Below are 11,485 nucleotides of genomic sequence, written 5' to 3' on the forward strand. Positions count from 1 at the left end.
TCCAGCCCCGAGCATCCTGTAACATGCATAAACCCTGAAATTAGATTGCATCCAAGTACTGCATTTCGGACTCTTATTGACCGTGATGGCTACTCCATTTCTTCTAAGGGATTCCTGCACACAGTAGTAGATATAAAAGTCACCTGAGTTAAATTCACCCATTCCAGTCCATTTTAGTTCACTGATTCCTAGAACATATATGTTCAATCTTGCCATCTCCTGTTTGACCACTTCAAATTTGCCTTGATTCATGGACCTAACATTCCAGGTTCCTATGCAATATTGCTCTTTACAGCATCGGACCTTGCTTCCGTCAACAGTCACATCCACAACTGGGTATTGGTTTTGCTTTGGCTCCATCCCTTCATTCCTTCTGGAGTTCTCCACTGATCTCCAGTAGCATGGGCACCTACCGACCTGGGGATTTCCTCATTCAATATACTATCATTGTGCCTTTTCATACTCTTCATGGGGTTCTCAATGCAAATATACTGAAGTGGGTTGCCATTCCCTTCTCCAGTGGACCACATACGGTTGTGGTCCATGTGATCAGTTCGATAGGTTTCTCTGATTATGATTTCATAGCAAATATGGTGAGAGTTTTTGAAATGCATGAATATTGAATTTTACCAAATGCTTTTACAGCATCTGTTGAGATGATCATGTGATTTTTGTCCTTCTCTTTCATAATGTGGTGTACAGCACTAACTAATTTGCAGCTATTGAACCATCCTTGTACCCCTGGAATAAGTTCATCTTGATCATGGTATATGATGGTTTCAATGTGATGTTGAATTTGGTTCTCTAATATTTTGTGAAGAATATTCACATCTATATTCAACAGAAATATTGGCATTGAGGTTCCTTTCTTGGTGGTGTCTTTGACTGGTTTTGGTATTAGGAAAATATTAGCTTCATAAAAAATCTGGGAGTACTCCATTTTCTCAATTTTTTGGAGTAGTTTGAGAATGTTGTGTATAAGCTCTTCTGTATATGTTTGTAAACATCCTGCTGTGAAGCTGTGTGGTCCTGAACTTTATTTTACTAAGAGATTTTTATTATAAATTCAATTTCACTACTAGTGTTTCAACTATTCAGATTATAAATTCCTTCTTTATTCAGTTTTGTAAGGTTGTATGGTCCTGGAGATTTGTCAGTTTCTTCTAGGTTGTCCAATTGTTTGGCATATAACTATTTGTAGTATCCTTTTATGATTTTTCCCTATTGCTGTGATGTTGGCTGTAATGTCTCCTTTGCATTTGTTTGTTTGAGTCATCATCATTTATTTTTCTATGAACCTGGCTGAAGAATTATTTTTTTTTATATTTTCAAAAAATATCTTTTCGCTTAACTGATATTTATTTACTTTAGGAAATATGGAATTCTCAATTTTATTAATGTCCTCTCTGATCTTTATTATTGCCTTCATTCTGAGGATTTGGGGCTTTTTTTTTTCTTATATTTCTACTTCATTTATAGAGTAAGTTTTTTATATCAGTTTTTCCACCTGCCTTGAGAGAAGCATCTATCACTATACAATTTCCCCTAGATCTGCTTTTGCTAAATCCAAGAGATTTTGGAAAGTTGGTGTTTTTATTAGTCTCAAAGTATTTTCTGAATCCCTTTTTTATTTCTTCATTGGCTTATTGGTATTTAGTAGCATGTTGTTTCGTCTCCATATGTTTGTGTTTGTACCATATTCCCCTCCTATAATTGTTTTCTTATTTTGTTCCATTGTGGTTACAAAAAGTGCTTTAGATAATATCTGTCTTCTTAAATGTGTTGAGCCTTGTTTTGTGGCCCAGAATTTGATCATCACTGAAAAAATGTCCTGTACTCAATTGAAGGTGTGTATTCTGCTATTTTGGGATATACTATGCCAGGTGGTTCAGAGGTAAAGAATTTGCCTGCAACCAGAAGATGCACATTTGATCCCTGGGTCAGCAAGCTCCTCTGGAAAAGGAAATGCAATAAAGTCCAGTGTTCTTTCTGGGGAAATCCCATGGACAGTGGAGCCTGGAGGGCTACAGCCCATGGGGTTTCAAAAGAGTGAGAAAACTTAGTTACTGAAGAACAACAACAAATGCTGTGGGTATCTATTAAGTTCAACTACTCTAATCTGTAATTTAAGACTACAGTTTTCTTATTGCTTTTCTATCAGGATTCTCCGTCCATTGATGTAATAGGATGTTTAATGTTGTTAGCGTTTAATTTTTAATTAACTTGTGTTTTAATTTTCATATTAGGTTATCTACTTGGTTGGTACACAGCTTTTACTATGTGTTTATGAGTACTGGTGGGAGTTTTTCCCTTCTCTGTAGATTTTTACTTCTTTTTCCATTTAGAGAAGACACTTTAATATTTCCTTCCGAGTTGGTTTAGTATGGATAAGCTCTTAGCTTTTGCTTGTCTGAGAAGTTCTTCTCTCCAATAGTGGATGATAATCTTGCTGGGTAGAGTATTATAGGTTGCAAGTTATTCCCTTTCAGCATGTTAAATATATATTTTGACACATTTCTCTCTCTCTTTTTCCTTCTATGATCCCTATAAAAGATTTTCATACTTGATGTTGTCTAGAAGTCTCTTAAACTGTACTCCTTTTTAACTTGTTTTTCCATTTGTTTTTCCTATTGGGCGGTTATCATAATTTTATGTTCAAGATTAATTTTGTTTCTTGTATTTTGACAACTCTCACTTTGGTGAGAGGTGGGGCTAGAGATAGAGAGGCCAGAACCAGTGCCAGGTAGGAGCCTGGACTTCTCCTGAGTTCAGTAGCCAACCCTGCCTATTGGGGAGTGAGGTTGAGTATCCAGCTGATGGTACAGAAGCCCTGAGTTTCAGGTCCATGCTGATTCCACTTCATGTAAGTGTGTGCTGTATCCCCTTCCAGGATTGGGGATTTTCCTCCTAAAGAAGGAAGTGCTGGAGCAAGCAGGGTTGCCCAATATCTACTTGGGTGCATAAAAGGACATCCCCAGCATACCAGTCAGAGTTCCAGATACTCCCACTGTGCCACCTCCATAAGCACTGGTAATGGCTGCTCTCAAATTGTTCAGATGTAGGCCGGATCTGAGTTGGCTCCACTCCTGACAACGTACATTGTTCTCAGCCATGGAAGCCTTTGTCATAGTTGTGGGAAGGGGTGTTCTATGAAATAAGAGGGCCTGGAATAGGCATTCAGAGTGGGTAAATTCATGACCTGGCATTGTTATGGGGAAACAATGAGCATGCTGTGTAATATCAATGTTTCCTCTGCCTTGCTTTGTGAGTAAGCAAACGTGTGGTTACCTCCTCAAACTCTTCACATAGAGATAAATAAATAAATAAATAAATGCCCACTAAGCCAATCAAAAAAGAAAGTGATAGGGAATCTACCTGATAAAGAATTCCAAATAATGATAGTGAAAATGATCCAAAATCTTGAAAACAAAATGGAGTTACAGATAAATAGTCTGGAATCGAGGACCGAGAAGATGCAAGAAAGGTTTAACAAGCACCTAGAAGAAATAAAAAAAGAGCCCATACATAAGGAATAATGCAATAGATGAGATCCAAAATACTCTGAAGGGAACCAACTGTAGAATAACAGAGGCAGAAGATAGGATAAGTGAGATAGACGATAGAATGGTAGAAATAAATGAAAGTGAGAGGAAATAAGAAAAACAATTTAAAAGATATGAGGACAATCTCTGTGAACTCTGGAACAATGTTAAACGCCGCACCATTCGAATCATAGGAGTTCCAGAAGACGAAGACAAAAGCAAAGACCATTGGAAAATACTTGACGAGATGATAGTTGAAAAGTTCAATAAAATGGGGAAGGAAATAATCACCCAATTGCAAGAAACCCAGAGAGTCCAAAACAGGAAAAACCCAAGGCAAAACACCAGAAGACACATATTAATAAAATTAGGAAAGATCAAAAACAAAGAACAAATATTAAAAGCAGCAAGGGAAAAACAGCAAATAACACACAAGGATCACAGCTGATCTTTCAATAGAGACTCTTCAGGCCAGGAGGGAATGGCAGGGCATACTTACAATGATGAAAGAAAATAGCCTACAGATTACTATAACCAGCAAGGATCTCATTCATATATGAAGGATTAATCCAAAGATTTACAAACATGCGAAACCTGAGAGATATCAGTATCACCAAATCAACTCTTCAACAAAAGCTAAAGGACCGTCTCTAGACAGGAAGCCGAGAAAGGGGGTATAACCCCAAATCCAAAATAATAACGTAAATGGCAATGGGATCATACTTATCAATAATGACCTTAAATGTAAATGGGTTGAATGCCCCAACCCAACCAAAAGACAAAACTGGCTGAATGGATACAAAAACAAGACCCCCTATATATGTTGTCTGCAAGAGACCTATCTCGAAATGAGGGAAACATACAGGCTGAAAGGGAAGTGCTGGAAAAATATATTCCACGCAAATAGAGACCAAAAGAAAGCAGGAGTGGCAATACTCATATCAGAAAAAATAGACTTTAAGACAAAGGCTGTGAAAAGAGACAAAGAAGGATACTACATGATGATCAAAGGATCAATCCAAAAAGAAGATATAACAATTATAAATAGATTTGCACCCAACACAGGGGCACGGCAATAGGTAAGACAAATGTTAATAATTATGAAAGGGGAAATTAACAATAACACGATAAGAGTGGGAGACTTTAATACCCCACACACACCTATGGGTAGATCGACTAAACAGAAAAGTAGCAAGGAAACACAAACGTTTTCAATCCCTAGTCAGGGAACTGCTGCTTCTGCTGCGTCGCTTCAGTCATGTCCGACTCTGTGTGTCCCCATAAACAGAAGCCCACCAGGGTCCCCCGTCCCTGGGATTCTCCAGGTCAGGGAACTAAGATCACACAAACTGCATGCTGTCCTCCTACCCAAAAATTTATCTGTCTGTGGTGATCCTGTTTGGCGTATGCACCAGGATTGGGCCACATCCACTGTTCTGCCCTTGGGAACGCACTGCTCCCATCAAATTTTTAGGATAACAGTGGCCTAATTGATATTTTTTTCTGTTCCCTCCCAACATTATTTTAAACATTGGGAGTGCTAGCTGTGGGTTTTAATTGTATCAGCATTTTGTGCCTCCTGAGCACCTTTAGCTGACAGCATAGGCGAGTGATGCAACAAAGCCCTTTATGACGTAGGTGGCCAGGAGTTGATTTCTGCCTGCTTTTCTGAGGGGAAGTATGACATTCACCATCCCCATGGTGAACCCTCTTCCCATCTGTGTTCTGGCAATCTATATTTTATTATTGGAGGCTAATTACAGTAATATGCTGGTTGGTTTTGCCATACATTGACATGAATCTGCCCCAGGTGTACATGTGTTCCCTTTCTTAAACCCCCCTACCACTTACCTCCTCCCCAGATCCTCCCACCAGGTCATCCCCATGCACCATCCCCGAGCATCCTGTATCATGCGTCAAAACTGGACTGGTGATTTATTTCACACGTGATAATATTCATGATTCAATGCCATTCTCCCAAATCATCCCACATTCACCCTCTCCCACTGAGTCCCAAATACTGTTCTATACACCTATGTCTCTTTTGCTGTCTCGTATACAGTGTTAAGATTAGCATTTTCTAAATTCCATATATATGCGTTAGTATACTGTATTGGTGTTTTGCTTTCTGGCTTACATCTCTCTGTATAATAGACTCCAATTTCATTCACCTCATAAGAACTGATTCAAATGCATTCTTTCTGATGGCTGAAAAATACTCCATTGTGTATATGTACCAAAGTTTTCTTATCCATTCGTCTGCAGATGGACGTCTAGGTTACTTCCATGCCCTCACTATTATAAACAGTGCTACAATGAACATTGGAGTACATGTGTTTCTTTCAATTCTGGTTTCCTTGGTGTGTACGCCCAGGAGTGCAATTGCTGGATCATATGGCAGCTCTATTTCCAGTTTTTTGAGGAATCTCCACACTGTTCTCCATAGTGGCTGTACTAGTTTGCATTCCCACCAACAGTGTAAGAGGGTTCCCTTTTCTCCACACCCTCTCCTGCATTTATTGCATGTAGACTTTTGGAAAGCAGCCATTCTGACTGATGTAAAATGGTATCACATTGTGGTTTTGATTTGCATTTCTCTGATTATGAGGGATGTTGAGCATTTTTTCATGTGTTTGTTAGCCATCTGTATGTCTTCTTTGGAGAAATGTCTGTTTAGTTCTTTGGCTCATTTTTTGAGTGGGTCATTTATTTTTCTGCAATTGAGCTGCAGGAGCTGCTTGTACAGTGTGGAGATTAATTCTTTGTCAGTTTTTTCATTTGCTGTTATTTTCTCCAATTCTGAAGGCTGTCTTTTCACCTTGCTTTTATTTTTTTGGGCTCCAAAATCACTGCAGATGTTGATTGCAGCCATGAAATTAAAAGACGTTTACTACTTGGAAAGAAAATTATGACCAACCTTGATAGTATATTAAAAAGCAGAGACATTACTTTGCCAACAAAGGTCTGACTAGTCAAGGCTATGTTTTTTCCCGTGGTCATGTATGGATGTGAGAGTTGGACTGTGAAGAAAGCTGATCGCCGAATAATTGATGCTTTTGAACTGTGGTGTTGGAGAAGACTCTTGAGAGTCCCTTATACTGCAAGGAGATCCAACCAGTTCATTCTAAAGGAGATCAATCCTGGATGTTCATTGGAGGGACTGATGCTAAAGCTGAAACTCCAATACTTTGGCCACCTCATGCGACAAGTTGACTCACTGGAAAAGATTCTGATACTGGGAAAGGTTGGGGGTGGGAGAAGAAGGGGACGACGGAGAATGAGATGGCTGGATGGCATCACCGACTCTGTGGACATGAGTTTGAGTGTACTCCGGGAGTTGGTGATGGGCAGGGAGGCCTGGCATGCTGTGATTCATGGGGTCGTGGAGAGTCGGACATGACTGAGCGACTGAACTGAACTGAACTGTCCCTTTATGTAATAGGATGTTTAATGTCAGTCAGTTCAGTTCAGTTGCTCAATCTCCTCCAATAATATTGTTGGGGACACTTCAGCTCTCATAATGAGTAGGGAAACTCAAGTTGCCCCATCTACCAGAAATATAATCCTGATTAAAGAAAAAAAGAAAAACTGTAAGGTGCTCAAATTCAAGAGTCACATGACCACTGCACCACAGACTCTTGACTGATTCACTTTCCCAATGGTCCCTCATTGACAGATATCTTCAGGTAGGGCCCACTGTGTAGCTGACCAATAGCTGAGCAGGAGACATACCAGTTGATACCTCATTGATATTTGGTTGCTTATGGGTGGGGCCCAGGGATGCACTGTCCAATTGCTGAGCAAGGTCTTTTGCTTAGTAACAGGATTTGGAGTAGTAAGGCAGAGCAAAGTCTACCTGCTAAGTGCTGTGCTCATGCTGCTCTGTTACATAAGGATACTTTTTGTCCAGTGTGCTGGAATCTTTTTGATGGACTCCTTTCCAACCTCAGATTTTGATTTTACATGCTTGTTTAACATTTGTACATCATTCTTTTCATTGTATCCCCAGGCATGCCTGTCAGCAGTGCTTATCTCTATGCCCCTCCAACAGCTGCCACTTGATCCCATGTGCTGCATATAGTATAGCTAATATTTCAAGCCCAAAAAGAATGTGCAGGCCAGCCCACCTTGAGAACTATTTTGACAAACATTAACATCACAGTGATTCTTATTCTATTCACAGGATAGCAGAGCAGGATGATGGAAATTCAAAAAGTATAAAAATGAAATTAGAGGACACCAATCAGTATGTCAATAGAAATACGTATACAGTTAATATTTTGTCTTTGTTGTTCTTTCTAAATGTTTATAACATATATATTATATGTATTATATAATGTTAGAATATATAATACACATATATTTGGATGAGCATATATACATCAGTGAATTTTTTTTTAATTTATAGAAATTGAATCATACTATATGCACTATTATAGCCTTGCTTTTCTATACAATATGCTGGAAGAATTTTTCCATCTCAGCGAACATGTATCTGCCATTATTTCTAAGGATTACTATAGTGTTCAAATGCTTGCTTCTGCCATACTCCATGCGAGTGCTTTGAAGAGAGGAACCATGTGTCTTTGTTCACTGGTTGCTTCCATATCTTTTCTTTCTTTGATAAATTCTAGTATTTATTAAATTATAAAGTCTGTAATAAAAAAAATGTGGATCAAGTGAAACTGCTAACTACAAAGACTAGACAGCAAAGCCTATGAAAACACCATGAAGTGTGTTACAGACAAGATTCTGAAACATAAGTTATAAGCTCGTTTCTTTACATTTCCATTTCAGTAACTTTATTATTAAATAGCTGTTATTCTTCTATTTTAAAACCCCAAATTCACATTTGTTCTCTTGTTAATTAAGCTTTCTTTTCATACTGATACCAGACATCTTGTAGGTGCTAAATTTTTGTAATCGTTTTATGTCAATCCATGCAGAAAAATACGAACCAGTACAGTAGGCAGATGAGGACAATTAATGCAAAAATAATACACACACGCTGGCCAAAAGAACTGAAGGTATTTTTAAAAATTATTAAATAAACAGACCTCAAGAAAACTGGGTTATTACTAAACAGCTCTCAACTATTAACACTCAGGTTCCTTATATTAACTAAATTTCTCAACAGAGATGTGTTAGACATTTTAATTACAGGTCTATCCTTTCCATACTCCTTCCCACCCCACCTCCCAAAATGCACTACTAGGGATGAGTGTAATGTTACGTGGGTAGACATTTATAGATAACCATTTTCATCTTGAGCATGGATCTGAAAACTTTTTTATTTAAACTTCCGTTACTGTGCACTGTCCATCAGGCCTTCGAGATCTGACACTCACTCTTCCATCTGCTGCCACTTATCAATCAGTTCCTGATCGATCAGATGCTGTCTGACTTGCATTAGGAACCAAAAGTCTCTGTTGGGTCAAGGAGTGTTGTGCAACAAGCGCTGATACATCCTCACTCTCCCTGCTGGCATCGGATTCGGTTTCTTCAGTCGAAGTGTCTGGTGCTGGTGCCCTGCCTGAAGATCCATGCTCTTCTTCTCCTTCCCCTCTATGACTCCTTTCCGGTATGCTGTCCCCACCAAGTTGTAAATGTGCAAAAGAGTCTTCCAGAGTAGTGCTTGCATCAGGGGATGGCATGGCGGGGCTTGTTAACTGACCATCTACTGATGTCAGGTGCCTTACAGAAGTCGACTGAACAGTAGCTCCGCTCTGAGCCAGTACACTGTCTGCTCCGTCAGCAGAGCTCTCTCTCGCTAGGTTTACAGTATTAGAATCACAGTGCAGCCTATGTCCAGCTACTCCCTTCTTTGGTCTATCTATTATATCCCGCTTGATCTTCCTGCGATTTCCATGTTCATTTCTCCTATACTGTACCATATTTTCAAGATTGGCAACATACAGAAACCCGGCAATTAACATTTCAGTGCTCTTTTCACCTTTGGAAAAAGCATCCTCCAGCTCTCTGCTAGTGTGCTCGTCATACTGCCACCACCCATTTCTTCCTTCATAATACCAGGCATATTCACCGTTTCCTCTACTTGCTGCCTTGAGTTCCTCTGGTGACAACAAGGTTGGCTTATCAAGGAAATCTTCTGGAATTTCTTGTCGACAGAGGGCACATCGCTTTACAAGCCATGAAGCTCCCTTCACACATAGATAGCAGAAAACATGCTTACAATGCAGACTGACTGGGTGAACACATGTTTGTAGACAAATGGCACATTCAGGGACAGTTAGAGAAGGTTCAGTATTAGAATAAGACTCATTTGCTTTCCTGTTCGTAGGAAGCATGTTTATAGAGTGATAAATTTCTCCACAGCCAGCAATCATTTCTATTACAGACCCCACGGATGCCTGGCACAAAAATAAAATCTCATCTTCATGAGTAATTAGCCAGTTTGCAGAATTTTCTCCTCCATCGCTGGATCATCCTGTGCTCTGTGGCCACCGCCAAAGCCACCTCTCTGTCTTTTCTCTTTGGCCTCTGAGCCCGCAGCCCATATATTTTCTATTGTAAAAAAGGCTGTAATACACATTGGAATTCATGTATCTTTTCAAATTAGTGTTCACTGTCTTCTGATATATGCCTCGGAGTGGAATTGCTGGGTCAATTGGTAGTTCATTTTTTAGTTTTTTGAGAAACTTTCATGATGTTTTCCACAGCGACTGCACAAATTTACATTCCCACCAATTAAGTACAAGGGGTTCCCTTTCTCCACATCCTTGTCAACATTTGTTATTTCCAGAATTTTTGAATTGATGATAGACATTCTGATGAGTGTGAGGTGATATCTCCTTGTGATTTTGGTTTAATTTCTCGGACAGTTATATTCAGCATTTCTTCATGTGCCATCTGTATATCTTCTTTGGAGAAAATCAGATTTCCCAGTGTTTTTTGTTTGATTGTTTTTTAATATCGAGTTGAATAATCTGTTTAGATAGTTTGGATATTAACCCCTTATAGTCATATCATTTTCAAATAATTACTCCCTTTTGGTAGGTGGTCTTTTCATTTTGTCAGTGTTTTCGTTTGTTGTGCAAAAGCTTTTAAATTTGATTAGATCTCATTTTTTTCTCTTTGATTACTTTGCATTAGGAGACAGGTGAAAAAAAATGTTGCTATGATTTATGTCAAAGAGTGTTCTGGCTACATTTTCTTCTAGGGGTTTCATAGTTTCCACTCTTTCATTTAGAGTTTTAATTCACCTTGATTTCGTTTGTTTAATCATTTTTGTAAGCTGAAACTCCAATACTTGGCCACCTCATGCGACGAGTTGACTCACTGGAAAAGAGTCTGATGCTGGGAGGGATTTGGGTGGGGGCTGGAGGAGAAGGGGACGACAGAGAATGAGATGGCTGGATGGCATCACCGACTCGATGCACATGAGTTTGAGTGAACTCCGGGATTTGGTGCTGGACAGGGAGGCCTGGCGTGCTCTCTTTCATGGAGTAGCAAAGAGTCGGACACAACTGAGTGACTGAACTGAGCTGATAGCTTTCTGTATATAGTATCATGTCAACTTCAAGTAGTGACAGTTTTATTTCTTCTTTCCAATTTGGATGATTTTTATTTGTTTTCTTTGAATGATTGCTGTGCCTAATATTTCTAGGGTTTTAGAAATGGCAAGAGTAAGCATCTGTGTCTCCTTTCTGATTTAGAAGGATAGCTTTCAGCTTTTTGCCACTGAATATGATATCATGTCTGTTTGTTATAAAGCACCTTTATTATGTTCAGACGACCACATGAACTATACAGTCCATGGAATTCTCTAGGCCAGAGTACTGGAGTGGGCACAGTGTGACTTCCATTTTCACTCTCATTATGTTCCGATATATTCCCTCCATATCAAGTATGGTGAGAGGTTTTGAAGTGAATGAATATTGAATTTTGCCAAATGCTTTTACAGCATGTGTTGAGATGATCAT

The 11,485-nt window shown here is 39.1% G+C and overlaps 1 pseudogene; it reads right to left on the reverse strand.

Annotated features, from left to right (window-relative positions):
• Positions 1-8,836: 8,836 nt before the first annotated feature.
• LOC129540267 (E3 ubiquitin-protein ligase RNF146-B pseudogene) lies at positions 8,837-9,889 on the reverse strand (annotated as a pseudogene).
• Positions 9,890-11,485: the final 1,596 nt, after the last annotated feature.

The sequence above is a fragment of the Moschus berezovskii genome, chromosome 23 (assembly GCF_049115385.1).
Source record: "Moschus berezovskii isolate FMDL1 chromosome 23, NW_MosBer_1.0, whole genome shotgun sequence".
NCBI lineage: Eukaryota > Metazoa > Chordata > Mammalia > Artiodactyla > Moschidae > Moschus > Moschus berezovskii.